Source organism: Cyrtonyx montezumae, unplaced genomic scaffold (assembly GCF_038088225.1).
Source record: "Cyrtonyx montezumae isolate F1298 unplaced genomic scaffold, pur_monq_1.0 scaffold_8, whole genome shotgun sequence".
Taxonomy (NCBI): Eukaryota; Metazoa; Chordata; class Aves; order Galliformes; family Odontophoridae; genus Cyrtonyx; species Cyrtonyx montezumae.
Genome location: NW_027072089.1, coordinates 113,061,313 through 113,076,645, shown reverse-complemented (window position 1 = coordinate 113,076,645; position 15,333 = coordinate 113,061,313). Strand labels below are relative to the sequence as shown.

The 15,333-nt window shown below is 42.8% G+C and overlaps 1 long non-coding RNA gene across 1 annotated transcript; it reads right to left on the bottom strand.

The window, feature by feature from the left end:
* Positions 1-14,715, bottom strand: LOC136059004 (uncharacterized). Its single transcript, XR_010623175.1, has 4 exons — positions 14,666-14,715; positions 4,707-4,853; positions 3,167-3,268; positions 1-167 (listed from the first exon to the last, which is right to left on the bottom strand). It is a non-coding gene; the product is annotated as an uncharacterized LOC136059004 (long non-coding RNA).
* Between the last annotated feature and the right edge of the window lie 618 nt (positions 14,716-15,333).

Here is a 15,333-nt window from a genome sequence, read left to right as displayed (position 1 = left end):
AAGAAAATGATGCATCAGCACCGAACTTTACAAAAAATCCTTTACATTATTAAACATGCTAATTTTTACTTATTCAAAATAATAACCAACTTTATCTTACAATTTTTACTGACCTGGAGTCCTGCTGGCAACCTGGAGTTCTTCATAGGTTTCCTTTTTAGCTCCTCCTAGAATCAATTTACACTACTAAGCCTCAACTTGCCGATACTGTAGAGAAATATTTTTACAAGAACACTATTCAGATAATTTCCAAAGAGTTTAAAGTCACATAAATGAAATTTAAATTTAAGTTTGATCTGCTTTTGAAGGCCAGTTCTCTAAACGCTCCATATTGCTATTTTGCACTTAGGAATAATATTTATGATGCTACAAAAAAAAAGCATGCAATGTCCCCTCATTTTGATAAGCTTTAAAAAGCTGCTATAAGGATTGAGTAACAGAAGAAGATCACCACAAGGCAAAGTTCAACAAAAATACAGGAACCAAACTCTAGTGAATATAAATAATGAATGAACCCTTCTTACTACAGAAGAACAAGGAAGCCCATTACTTCCTCCTCACACTTTTCTGAGGAGGCATTTCATCAGACTCGCTACAAGCACCAAGCAGAGGCTGAAAGCATATATGTAACTACATTCACTACTAAGACTAATTGCCGGAGGGACTGGCACAGACCTTGCACCAGAGCCCACGCAGTTTGGAGCTGCAGACACCAGCTCCCAAGATAAGAGAGGGGAAGAGAAAAAATGCACACAGATGCTCTCAGAGGCTATACAAGCAACTACACTGCAGCATTACGGAGCCAGAAAGGGCTGTACTTGGGTAGGAAAGCTGGAAGGAGGCAGGCACCCACCCCAGTGCACCGCAGCCCTGCCTATAAGCAGGACTTAAGGAGAGGCTGCCAACTACCAGGCTTTTATGCAACACCCCTGAGCCAGTATTAGCAGCTCAATTAAAGTATCACAGCTATTCTAATTATCACAGCTGAGCTAGATTTTCTCCTCCCAACCACAACTGTTTGCAGTGCTTGTGTGGGGTTCCTTCTCACTGTGTAAATGAGGAGAAGGGAGGGCTGGTGGAGGTGCTGTGAAAGGGTGAAAGATGAGGGGAAAAAAATGATGCAATTTGAGGATTCTTGCACTTTTGTCATTGTTCAGATATTTGCTAACTGTTATTTTTACAGAAAATTCCCCTCCCAAACCATGCGTGCCTGAGCACGTTGACAGTATAGTGAATGTGCATACACATTGCCTTCGTGCCTGTCCATAGGAAGATGAACAGCTGGGTTCCTGAGGGCTGTCAGCTGTGTGCTTTTCTGGGGAGATGCTGACAGTCAGATGTGACTCACAGGCCCCATGCTGCTCCCAGGGAGTGAGCTCAGTCATGTCCTACCACCTGCCTGCCCCCAGCACCATGCTGGGCACAGCTGCCTTGATGGTGCTCAGTGTATGTGAGGGCTGAGCTCGCTGCTTCCTCCTCAGTGTGCTGATGAGGAGGGTGGTGTGGTACCCCGAGAGCAGCAACATTTACTATAGAGCAGATAGGGTAACATATCACAGGACTAAACCGCAGCAAGGGAGGCAGAATGTAGCCATGGGGAAGTCCTGCCCCAGCTGTGCAGACAGTGTTGCAGATGGAGCAGACTGTGGGAAGAAATTTGGGCTTACCATCAGCTTTTAAGAATGGTTCAGGTATATCTGACCCTGCTCTAAGGCACATGCAGAGAACCAATAGCTCTTGGTGAGCTTTTGGGCTTTTATCAGCAGCACTTATCATCTCCTCTAGAAGTAATGGGCTACAGACTGAATATTTTAAGATTTAAGTGAAACTTCAAGTGCTAAATTATAGTATTAGGGAATGCTTTTAGAATGGGATCACTGTTAATGGGAATGTACGTATTCTGAAATAGGAGTATACATGTAACAAAGAAGTCACACCTGGAGCAAAATGCAAACTAGCCACGAGATTATGACTTCTGTTACGTTTTCTGTCTTCTGCCTTTAAAGTTAATACCCACATCATCCCAGTCCTTGAAACGTTGCTGTGTTTGTTTAGGGTTTTTTACTGTTTCCTTTTATTATTAATTCTAGTAATAAAATATCCAATGTTTCCTGAGGACAAGGACCTGCACATCTTTTGCCAGCTCCATACAACTTTGAGAGTGCCCAAACTTAAACAAGTCTCTGCATTCCTCTCTCTCTCTTTATCTTTATAGATGCTTATAGGGCCTTTCTGCTTTTTGAGATTTCACTTACTCCAACAGTAAGACCGGGTTTCTGCTGTTGCTTGGACAAGAGCATCAGCTGTTTATTTTGACTAAATCCTTCATTTTCCTCCCAGCAGAGAGCCTTTCTACTTAGTCAGGGAGAAAATTTCTGCAACTTTTTATTAATTTATTTTTTTAAGACTGTGAACAATAAAAAAATCTTGCCAAGGAGGCTTGCTTTACTCTTGGTGTAGGAGGTCACAAACTTGGTCTAATCATTTGGCCATTTTTCCCAGAACTAATAATGTTGATCACAGAGGAGGAGAAGTAGACTCTTAAGTTAATCAGGCCATTAGTGCCCTGCTTTCTTGCTATGTACTTCCTCAAAGCCTGACATTTTAAAGAAGAAAAACTTATTATTCGTAGGGCTATTATCTAGAGAAAAGAGAACATTCAAATTATGGGCTTGGTATTTGATATAGCTGCACCCTGCTGATTTTCAGAACGTCACATTTGAGCCCAGCAGCCTTTTTGCTTCACATGGCTCAGCTTGTGCTCTATTTTATCTGAAGGCATCTTACCATAATATCAATCTGCCACAAGGAACAGGAGCATAGCACATCTGAATTCATAAAGGGACCACACACATTAGGTATGTATTACATATGCCATCAAGCTGCTGGTACTTCCAACTGGGGAAAAGGAGCCCTTGTTCTATGCCAAGACTTCATAACCTTAGATGCTATTGTCTGAGGAAATCAGACCAACATTTGACAATAGCTAAACACACTTTCAACACATTTTTCTAATTCTTTTCTCTGTGCGTGTGTTCCAGCCCTGCAACCCTGTGCATGTCACTGCCAGTGACTGACCTGTCTCTTGCCTTTTCTGAGGACTTGCTCTCTGCTTGACAGATGAAAATTATAGCCAGTTACACTGTAGGGCTGTGGATTTACTCACCACTAAATAACCATGGGAAGGCACATCACTCAAGAAGCTGTGAATCTTAGAACAGACAGGACGCCCAGCAGGTTGCGGGCTGACAGGTGCAGAGATTCATTGCTGGTAGAAATGAAGGAGGATTTTGGTTTTCCTTTGGAGAAATTCTTTTAAGAAGGATGTAGGGGAAATATAGGGGAAATATATATAGTGTACCATGGCTTTGAGCAAGGGATGCCAAATGAACGAAGCCATACAGCTGGAAAAAAAAACCCAAGCAGTTGACACATTGTGTATTGCACATGCATGTCTGTACATACACATCTGTATTTGTGACCTGAGTATATAACACCACTGCCACAAACTACAGCTCTGTGACCTGAGTGATGACTGTGTTCTGATAGACACCAGTGCTCTCTCTAAAAGCTAACCATTGAGAGACCTATTATCTCAACAGAAACAAAGTCTACTGAAGCAAAGCTTTTTCTTCTCCCTTGGCATAGGACACAAGCTTCTCCAGCAATATTTTCCATTGTCATGATGACATCTACTGGAGGAATGAGGCTGAACACAGATTTGTCTGTCCAGGAGAGTGTTGAAATATACAGAAAACAACATGAGAATGTCATTGTTCTGGTTATCTTACACAGTATCTCAGGAAACAAATGATAAAATACCAATTAGAGGAAATGATTCAAACCTTGCCTGCAATTTGTAAATAAAAATGGCCCAGCCAGATATCTTAAATGCTTAGATGAAAAGGAAATAAAGTTGTTAAATACCACTTGAAAGATGCAAAAAAGCACTAATCGTAGAAGGATATGTTACCATGACACTCTCAAACATAGGTTTGTTAAAACTGCTATTAGAAATTGGTTACACAGGACAGTATAAATTGAAAAGAAAATATAAGCAACGTTTGTACATGTGTGTACTAGGACAGTGTGAAGAGTTTAATTTTCTCCACAATAAAAAATACTGTATGCTTACATAAAAAAAAAGTGGTATCTTTGCTACTCCTTCACTTCATATTTGCAAATGCAAATAGATAGTTACAATGCTTTAAAATAAGAATTGTGTGAATGCGTTTTCTAAAGTCCCACATGCAACTTCTTTGACTGGTAGTGAGTTTCAAGTAGAACTGGAGTAGCCAAGCGTGCAAGATGCTTTCTCGAAACAAAATTTTGAATGGCAGGATGTTTGCTTTCCCTTAAAGCCATTCATTAGTGCTAGACCACAGCTTCACTTTGGCACCTTGTCCCACCACCAACAAGGGGCAGGACACACACCATGTCCATCTAGTGTCCTCTTCTTCATGGTGCTCAGCTCTTGTTTATGGAGCAGAGCAGAGGATGACGTTGCAAGGCAAGTGTTATGTGCTGAGCAGTGATATCTGCAGGCTCAGTCTGTGCCTGAGACAGAGAGACAGCATTTGGCTGTTGCTACTGAGTGTGTTTCTGGAAGGATTTCCTGGGAAAGAAGTGAACATGCTGGGCTAGATTATGCCAGGAAACCAAGCAATATAAACTTTCCGCTCAACATTGAACAAATCCAGACTTACCAGAAAACCCAAAAAGAGGCTTCAATTCAACAAAATAAGGTTGTTTGTCTCCCGGAGTCTCCCTTTCCTTCTAGTGTAGAAACAGAAACAATGACAGAGTCCTGCAAATGAGTAGGTGTCCTGGAACTTAGGAATTCTTCAGAAAATCTGCAATAGCCAAAGTCGGGACATTTTCCCATAAGAAGTAAATTCACTGGAATAATAAGGAGACGAGGACAGAAGAACATGAAAGAATCACTGCAACTGGAATCCTTGATGAAAGGAATGAGACCACTGTGGCAGCCTGGTGTGGAAATTGCTGGGGTCTCAGAGGGTGAAGACCTGGGGCTCAGGCTTAGCAATAGGCAAAGGTACACTCAGGGACCCAAAGCGCAAAATCAGGCTCCAGCTTCTGACAGTAAGGGAAGGTATGGACAAACTGTGAAGAAGCAATGCCTGTGGCTGAGAAGACAGAGAAGAAGAGCACTGTGTGTTGTATGTCCTTAGCTGTTGCACCACCTGTGAACTGGCACGCCTGACATGCCCTCTGCCAAATCTCTTGAACATGCCTGTCCTGGATTTCAAGCTGCCTAGAAATCAGAAGAGCACTGGCAAAGTAATTTGGCAGCAGATGGCTGCTGCTAAAAGAAGCCATCTATGGTATTAGGGTTGGCACGCCAGAAACACGCTGTCAGTGCTTGGCAGCTTGAAGCGTGCTGAAAGGTAGGAGCCACACAGCTGAAAGAGAGCACCACTCCCACAGTGTTAAAACACAATGCTTCAGAAGTATCTTACAAAAGACTTCTTCAGACAACTTAACTCAAGCAACAATAAAGTTAAATCACAATTTTAGGAAACATGAATGCCTTTACAGGCGTCTCCCAACTTGCTGGAGTACAAAGAACTATCAGTGCATGCAACTATTAAACATCTCCCTGCATAAAACCCTACCCTTGGGAGGATTAAATGCATCATAAGAGAGGAGACAGAAAGGTAAAGTCACAGATATGGAACAGGAAGAAGAATCAAAAGGAAAGAATTTATTTTGAAAGAAAAAGTGGCTTCTTAGCACTGCCATACCTGAAGAATGCCTCTCACCTCAGTCTCAGTACTTTCTTCACACATCCCAAGCCTCTAGCTGTCTTTCTCTTTTTTGTGTGTGTACTGAAATACGATTCCTCTGCTTTCAGCCAGGGCTCTGTCTCCACTTCCCAGACTATTATTTACGACTTCCCTCATCTTTAATACGTAACTATTTCTGTTTTCCCCAGTACCAGTGACAGTGCTAATGAATGGCCAATTAAAATGTTAACTTTTACTCGTATGAAAGCCTTTAGATAAATTGCATCTCTAAAACATTGAAACTGTCCATACATACAGCAGTCAGGCTTGCCATCCTCCTGGTCTAGGAGGACTGGATTTATTTTAATTCCTTCTGCAACCTCTCTCCTCCTGCCTCTGTCACTTTGTCCCCACAGGGAGCTCACGATAAGTGATCTTCTGCTTCTTCTCAAGGGGTTTATAAGTGTTATGACTCCTTTTGATCATCAAGGTCTCAGACTGAAGGTTGTTTCTCCTTGGAGACTGCATGTAACATCTCTGATCCTGCTGCCTTTGTCCGTTATCTCTCACTGAGAGCCTGGATGATTCCGTAGGGGAACCAACTGCATGCTCGTTGTCTGCCCTTCCCACAGCCCCAGGCTAAGCCAGAGACATTCAGAATTCGGCCTGCATGTAACATACTTTCTCTCCACGATTCAGACATGTACCTTTCATCAAACTGTTGCATCCCAGTGCTAAAAGTTTTATCACATCTCTCCATTTCCATCAGATACCCACTGGAAGCATCCCAAATCAGTTATCATGCACACTACTCAGATCACAGATCAGCCTCAGCACTCTGATGGCTGTGGAAAGATCAGCAGCAGCCCTCGATCACTTATCCTCTGTTCTGCTCATGTCAGCCTCAGTCCACTTTAGGAATCTGTAAATACTTCATTGTATAAATTAAAGGAAGATTAAGACTGAATATTTTTATGCTATCAGAATTTCTTACATACACAAGCGCCAGTACAACCTCATCTACAGCAGACAAAAATCATCAGAATTTTTTCTTGTGGCAAAACTCAGAAAACTTGCCCCATTGTATTCAGGCACAGCAGCCAGGGCAGAAGCTGCTGGAGATGTTTGCCCCCTTCAAGCCCCCTGGGAATGAAGATTCCCATTTACAGTTTCCTTTCTTAGCAGAACATGAAAAAATAAGCCCTTGGAATCTTCAGTGACTGTTCTTATGCTTGGCTTTCTGCAGGGCTGGCTCTTGGCTCTACATGGATCACTGTAACTCAAGATCAATGTCAGCGAGACTGATGTTTTTAGAAACTTTGCAAGACCAAGCTGCAGGATTAAGGCTAGTTAGAGCAGTCCCTGTAAACATCATGGGCCCTTGCTGGCCACGTAGGGGCTAAGCCTCCCTGTTACACCTCACAGTCCCTTCATTGTGAGACATTCTCTTTCTCAGGTCCTTGAGTTCCAAAGCCTCATTTCACTTTTACAGTTTTGTTTCCGTGATGTAGTTGGCTCACCTGCTTCACAGTGTAGAGAACTGTGAGCATCACTAGCATGGCACTGCAGTACCATCACCACTTGACAGCACAAGCCAGGGCTGCACACAACAGGGAAAGCCCACCCACCTTACAAAACTTCGAGAGAATGTCAGACGGACTGAGTACAATTGTTCCTCTGAAATTCATCCAAAATACCACCCTGAGCTGGGCTTGCTGTTCTACTGAGTGGTTACATCTCTGCTGACGTCAGTGGACTTGCAGCTGTTCACAACAACATGAATTTGGCCTTGGATCTGACAATCATATGGCCTGTGGGCAGGAGGGGGGCGGCAAGAAGTATTTCAGTATTTCAGAAGTAATTCAGATAAAAGTAGGTTGGAGACTGTCACAGCCCCCTTACTGCCTGCTGGAAACCAGCACTGCTCAACATGCATTATGTCCATGCAGTTGTGTGCCTGCTGCTGGGGACATACCAATGCATTGCCATGACTGACAAAGTGAGATGCTGAAGCGTGTCTGACCTTCAGGTATTCATAAATTCATTATTAATTTGACTGGATTTTGGATTATTCTCTAAAGTGGCAATAACACATGCTGTTGAAAGTTGCAATACTGTTCCCAGCATCCTTGCAACACGCACTCACTTAACATTACCCAGGCTTGTGTCCAGGGAGTTACTGCTGTAACTGGAAGGCTCAGTGAAAGACAGCAAGCAACACCATGACCTCTGCAACCTGCTCAGAAAGCAGCAGAGGCCAGCCCAGCCCTCCTGCCTGGCACTGGACTCTTTGGTGCCTTTTGAGGGACTTAAGCACACGAGCTCTGGTAGTTTGTTAGATACTGGCTTTTGCTTATGTCTATTACCCAAGACATTGTTGCTTTATTTTTTTAAACTGTGTTAGTCCTGACAGCAACAGACTCTTCAGATATGGCTAAATGCACTGAAACCCAAAAGGGTCAGTTACAGAAAAGTTACAGTCAGCTGCAGAGCAGCTTCCTTTAATCATCATCAACCACCGTGCTTTTTTCAAAACCAGCTTCTTGCTAGCCATAAAATAAATATTTAGTCAAATGAAAATGACAAACACATCAGTGTCATTCCAAGATAACTCCCAAAGCTTGTTGCTCACAATAGCTCTCAAAGCACCAAGGCTTGCTGCCCTGTCAGTCCGAGGCTCTATGAGACCCTCCATCCCACACCTGCAACTAGCAAGCTCTGGCATATACTCACCTATTCTCAAACCTTTCTCTTCTTGCATTCTCTCTCAAGAGTGGGAGGACTAGAAACTAGCACCAAAGGGCTGAGAAATACAGCCAGCATTAAGTCTATGTATGAATGGAAATTTGTGAGAATCTATAAGATTATTTTGCAATACAGAAATAGACACAGAACAAAACAATCCATAGGAGCTCCTGAGTGCTGCTGTCTTACCCACCAAAATCCAGTGAGCTCTCCTTCCACCCTGAAGTTACCACTAGAATCAACCCTCAGACAGTATATTTTATGTTCAGACCTTCAAACATGAAGCGTTTAATAAGGCATAAAGGTTTTACGAGTTTTAAATGATCACAGGCTGGTGCTTCTTTTCTTAACGTAATCCAGAACAAACTATCACTGAAATGGCATTTTAATCGACGTGTAATGTTATTCTAACTTTTAACAGCAACAAGTCAACACTTAATTCTTACTAAGTCATTAAAGAAACAGATTGCTTCTAAGGCCATTGGGCAATTATGTAACATAATAGCATTTATAATCGGATATTTCAGCTGAATGTACATGACTTTGTTCCAAAGGAGGTGCCTCAACTGCATGTCTCTTGAGGATGACTCATGCATTGTTTCCTTGAAGACATTTCATTCCAGGCAGCATTTGGAATGGAAAAATGTGATTTGTTTAAAAATGTATATATAGAACTATAATCACATGGACTGCTGGGGTGTAGAGGCTGTAAGTTCCTCCAACACAACGTCACCACAAAGGCAGCTCTGCTATTTCCTAGACTACTGACACACACAAAAAAACAGCAACAAAAAAACAAAACAAAAACACAAAAAAAACAACATACCTTTTAAAATTCCTGTTCAAAATATTAATATTCAAAGTGTACAAATACAGACTTTTACAGGAAGGTCAGATGATGCTTATTATTTAGCTGAAAACATCTCTGAGCTGCTGAAACCTTAGTTATTGAGAGACAGTCACCCTTCATAATGTAAGAAGGCAGTGTCACTCACAGATTTGGACTGCCTGATTTCAGTTTTGAGGCTGGCATACTTATACTAAGTTCAGACACCGAAACATGCACTGCCTCAGTTCCCCTACTTACAGCACAGGGCTATTCCCAACAGGAGATGCTGAGGTAATCCTTCTCTTCTGGGTTTCTACCAGGAGAAGACCAGTTCAAGGAGGAGAAGATGGCATGTGGGGGCTCCGGTTGCTAGAACCTGTGGAAGAGCAGTAGGAGCTGGAGAGAAACGGGTGCTACCCTATAGTAAACTGTCACTTTAAGGCTAGGGTATTTAAAACTCACTAAAATTAACATCGGTTCCAGCCTTCATAAAGTTGATGTCCACTAACTTCAAGAAATTAAATCGAAAAAGATTCTTGTTTTTTCACACTTTGTTTCCCTCTGGATTTCTTTTTTTTTTTTTTTTTTTAATCTGTGGTTATTATGACATTGCAAAATCTTCCACGTTGGATCCACTTGCTCCTCTCTCAGACCACAAAGACCAGAGTGTGTGTGGGATCCAGCAGCCAGCAGGACAAGCAGGCTCCACTGGCCATCCCTATGGGTCAGCTCCGGAGAGCAGGAGCTGCACTAACAGCAGACAGCAATGCCAACCCCAAAATCCTGCTGCCACAGACACTGCCCTGCTGTGTTCTGCTGCTCTACTGGCACACTATTAAAACCTGCACTAGAACAGTTACTGAACTGGCTCAAATACATATATAAATATTATTCTATGATATGATTTTTTTTTCTCTGGGAAAGGGGCAGGAATTGCAGGCAGTCTAAATATTTATAGTTCTTAAGAGTGGAAAAGCTAAACTGAAGGTCTGGACTTAGTTCCAAACATTAACAAAATACAAGTGATGTATTCAGCGTAGGACAGATGTTAATGACAAAACAGATGACTTTTTGCAATGCATTCCACAGCAGAATTAACCTCATCTCACCCACTGGCAGGGGTCAGCCAGACAGGGATCTGGAGTCCTCTGCTTTTCTTCTTCTGCTGTTTGTTCCATCCATTCCAAAAGGAGATTATTTTCAGAATATTTACAAGCATTTGTCATAATCACCTCCTTCAGCTGGCTCTCACAATAAGTTACTCCACAAGGAGTTAGAATGGAAGTGTTGACAATGAGAAAAGATGACAAGCTGATAAAAGGCACTTCCAACATGGGCTACCAGGGCAAAGCTGCATTCAGTCATTAACCCAACTTATCCCAAACCTCACTCCTGGGATACAGATGAGTTCTGTTACAACAGTGCATGTGAACAGCATGAAGTTCAGCAAGGGAGTGCATTGCTTGATAAGTGTTCCTGCTTGGGTTAGCATGCAACAAAAATTAAACAGTAAACACAGCTGTTAAGTGGAGAAAAAAATCATCAAATGAGGCTTCACTCATTAATTATTTTGTGGTCCAGAGTGATCCAGGGGGACCTTAATCTTTAATGCAAAAAGGAAGCAAACTTACATTGTGAACTAGAAGGCACAGTTCTTAACTGTGATGGGGGAAAACCAGCAAAAACATCATGAAGAGAAAGGAAAAAAAGCCATATGAAAGGGGCACTTGGACTTGAGAATATAGCACCAAGAAAGACTTCATCCAACACAATAAAACAACTCTTCAAGCCGAGAAAGCAGAAGGACTTCTAATAAACTGTTCAGGAGGGAGTACCCTGGAAATACTTCAAACCCAAGGAAATCATTCAGACAGAATTCAACCCACACTTTGGCACAGCTTGGGAGGACTCACAAAAGGTGAGACAAGGAGTCCCTGCACAGAACAGGCCACTGGCAGCCAGCAAGAGCGCTCTCCAAAGCAGACCAGTAACTCTTAAAAATGCACCAGTTCAAAGCCAAAATGCTGATTTCAGCAAATTTAAGTTGTCCTACTGCTCCTGAGTGAGCGAGGAAACAAACACTGATTTCCTTAATGCTTTCAGTAAGGTATCCCAGCTAATGTGGTGATAAGCCCATCTCATGCTCGAAGTTTGTGCCTTTTGTGAGTGTCAATGCTGCAGTTTGTCCAGGTTCTTCTGCCAAAACATAGTTAAGATTTTTACATCTAGCTACATTGCAAAAACAAACTGATGTGGCATAAAAGAACAGCCCTGAAATTATGTGGGTTTTTTTTATTTATAAATATCCAACAAGGATTATGTTACAAAGAATCAGAAATGCTGAAACTTGGAAAGCATTTCGCTGAGAACCACACACAGTCCATTGCAAAGAGGCAAACCTGCTGATAGTACCTGTTACAATACCATCCACAGCCAAGCATCTGTCTTCACTTTCGATGCCATACTCTCAGTCATCCAGTTGTGTCTGATGTGAGTGCTCGTCATCGACCTTTTTGCCCTCTGCTGTGACACACTGGCTTGTATTTCTCTAATCCACAGAATTTGAACTGATCACAAACTCAAGAGGAGAACTGGCTTTAAAAGCACTGTCTGTTAAATATGCAATCAGAGACTTATCTGGGCAATCTTGCTTTCTTGCCAAACGTGCCAGCTCTGCTCCAGTGTGAATATGCTGAACTACACCTGTTGCCATTCCTTAAAGCCATGGTTTTCTGTTTGTCTATCATGCCATTCATGTCATGTCATTCATGCCAGCACAAGCAGAGGGCACTCAACCTGCCACAAAAGCCAACCCAGGGCATTTGAATCTTTCACTACAGGGCTGCCAAAACTAGAACTGTAATACTGCTAAGCATTGCTGTAGCATCAAATCTCTTGGAGAGGATCACTCTGCTTTCAAAGAAAAGTGGCCTGGCACAGGAAGGACTTCCCTCCCTGCATCCTGGTCTCAATCAGATAAGAGCCCCCTTATGAGCTTCTACTTCATGGCAAAATCTGCACTGCACCAGAGACATCTTCCAAGTCCAGCACAACCCCCTCCCACCCTCTCGCTTTCCCCTGAGGACCCACAGCATTCTCAATTTTCTTCATTTTCCTCCTCTCCTCAAACTTGCTCTTTGCCCACAAGATGCAGAAGCTCTGCAAATAGAGAATGGAGAAGCTGCAATAGTGTTGCTTCATCTGAACACAGGAGCAGCATGAGGAGAAGGGTGAGCAGACCTCAAGAGATCAAGGCACACACCTAGAATGACAGGTCTATCAATAGCATGGCAGTAGTTCCCATAATGGGTCCATATCATGGTGATGTCACAGCATTTAGATTCAGAACTTTTATTTCAGTCTAGTTCTGTGAATTGCAAAAGGACACGTGAACAGTTACTACTTACTGATGTAAATAAGAAGATACTAACACTAGCGTGACAAAAGGGGAATTAATCTGATCCCAGTGTCAAGGTGACAGAACAGCACCCTGCTGCAAGTACCCTGAGATTTGGCCTCAGCCTAGTACAGAGCTAGACATAATTGGTAAGCAGTGTCCTTCTGAGACCACATTGCAGAGGCAGGCCTGGCTAATCTTCTAAATTATATGATACACTTACTACTTCAGCTTCCTGATGGAAAACACACCATGGATTAGAGATTATTGGATTAAGGAGGCAATGTTCACTGAAACATTTCAGAGCCAACCTCTGCTGAACTAACCTGGCTAGCAGCATTAGTTTATCACTCAGCATAATTGGATACACTTTCAAAGCCACAACAAATATTGTTGTTACTATATTGTTTGTGCTAGAACAATTATTCCCCTATCAAACTCATAAGTAAAATGCAATTTTCCTTTCCTTTTTCCATTTTTAATTTTAACCTGTTTATGAATCAGAGGTTAAAGCATCATTAAATTGTTAATATTTATAGAGTCCTTTGAGAATAATAATGTGTTTAGATGAGAAATGACACATTATTATGGTTTTGTTTGTATTAAAATTCCCTATTCGTGTTACAAACTGCCTATTTTGTTTAAATGATATGAATTTAATTTCTCAGGTTTCATGAGGAGCCAACTTCTACTTTTCTCCAATACTCATTACATCAATACATCAAACCTGGAGAAAGAGATTTTGTCTCTGAGATTACACAGGTATCTGTCGTCCACTCATTTTCTCTCATCTTGACATGTTCTTCCATTGTGGCTGTGTTTATTTCCACATGGCTCTGCTCACCACCCTTTTGGAGCAGCCAGCCCTCACTGCTCCCACACAATCACCTACCTGTGAAACATGAAACTGGCCAGGCACATTCCCAGCATTTCCAGTTTGTCACCAAGACAGATGTACTAACATTTGAGATAACACCCTACTTACCACAGCAGAAAAAACACAGATTTCTCATTTTTACTGTTATGTAGTAAGATAGAGAAAGCCAAGTCTCACTCAGGAGAGAGCCTCACTGTCACCTTGTCAGAAGGTGACCAAGCCTGAGGGCTTTCAGGAGAGGACTGGCATAGCCTGCACACATGGGCTGCAGCCATTCACTCATTGCTCACACATGTGCAATACAATTCTGCTTGGATAACAAAGCTTCAGGTCCCCCATAGTGAGGAAATTAGCTCAAATCACTGAAGACAAACCCAGACTTGTACTCGTGAGCAATAGGAGGTATCCCTCACCTTGGGGTCCAGCTTCTGCTACCCCACACACAGAATCATAGGCTGGTCTGATTTGGAAGGGACCTTTAAGACCATCAGTGCTCACCCCCTGCAATAGGTCCCACTAGCCCCGGCTGCCCACAGAAACATGCTGATATAGGCTGGTTTGTTTAGCAACAGGGATCAGTGTATTAGTTGAAGGACCAATATATTAGCTTACCAAAAGGAATCAATGGGTGCTAATTCTAAAACTTTCCATTTCAACATTGCTTGGTGTATGAACAGTTTTATTTTCTCTTCTGCTTTCCAAGAAGCACTGGAGTCATAACAGACTACTTATCTTTGCGTTTCACCAGGTGCAAGGATGTTTTTCTCAGATTTTCACATACATTGTTTTGGAAGTTACTTATTATGGCCTAACAAACAATGGAAATTTGCCAAACTGGGGAAATGTTGTTAAAGGGCAGCCAAAAGTCTCAGTTATGAAGCTGATGGTAGAAAAATTGAGATAAAATAAGTGGGCATACAACCCCCCTGGATGCTACCACCCATGCCCAGAAGGACATTAGCATAAATTAATGATTTTTTGGAAAAGAATGAATACATATGACAATCTACTGCATATGTATATCTTAACTGTTTAAACACAGAACCTGAAGTCTGAAAAAGCACACTTACTTGTCAAGTTGCCCAGTATGTATCACGAGGAATAAAGGAACACTGCTTTCTAACACTGCACTGGAGCTAAGAGCTCTCATCCTGGATTTCGGATGACAATGTAACCTGGCCTTGAACAACTCCAGGGATGGGGCATCCACAGCATCTCTGGGCAGCCTGTGCCAGCACCTCAGTAAAGAATTTGTTCCTTATATCCAAACTAAGGATAAGTTTCTCTGGCTTTAAAGCATTCTTCCTCATCTTACCACTACAATCCCTCCTAAAGCCTCTCTCCATCTTTCTCCACCTTTCACAGAAGCACCCTTTCCGTGCCAGGAGGCCACAATAAAGTCTCTGCGGAACCTCCTCCAGGCTGAACAAGCTCAGCTCCCTCAGCCTATCTACACAGAAGCGCTCCAGCCCTCTGGTTACCCTGGCAGCCCTCCTCTAGAGCCCCCAAGCTGAACACAGCACCCGCACACACGTCCCACAGCTCACGGCTGCACCCCCACAACTAACACTGCGCGCGCGCGCGCCACTCCCTCACCACGTGACACGCCGAGGCCTCTCCGGTCTTTGTTTACCTCGCGCGGGGGCAGCGCGCCGGTCTCCGTCTCCCGCACATGCGCAGCGCCGCCTCCTTCTGTCCACCAGGAGCTCCGGTGCCGTCGGTCGGCCGCTTTGTCCGC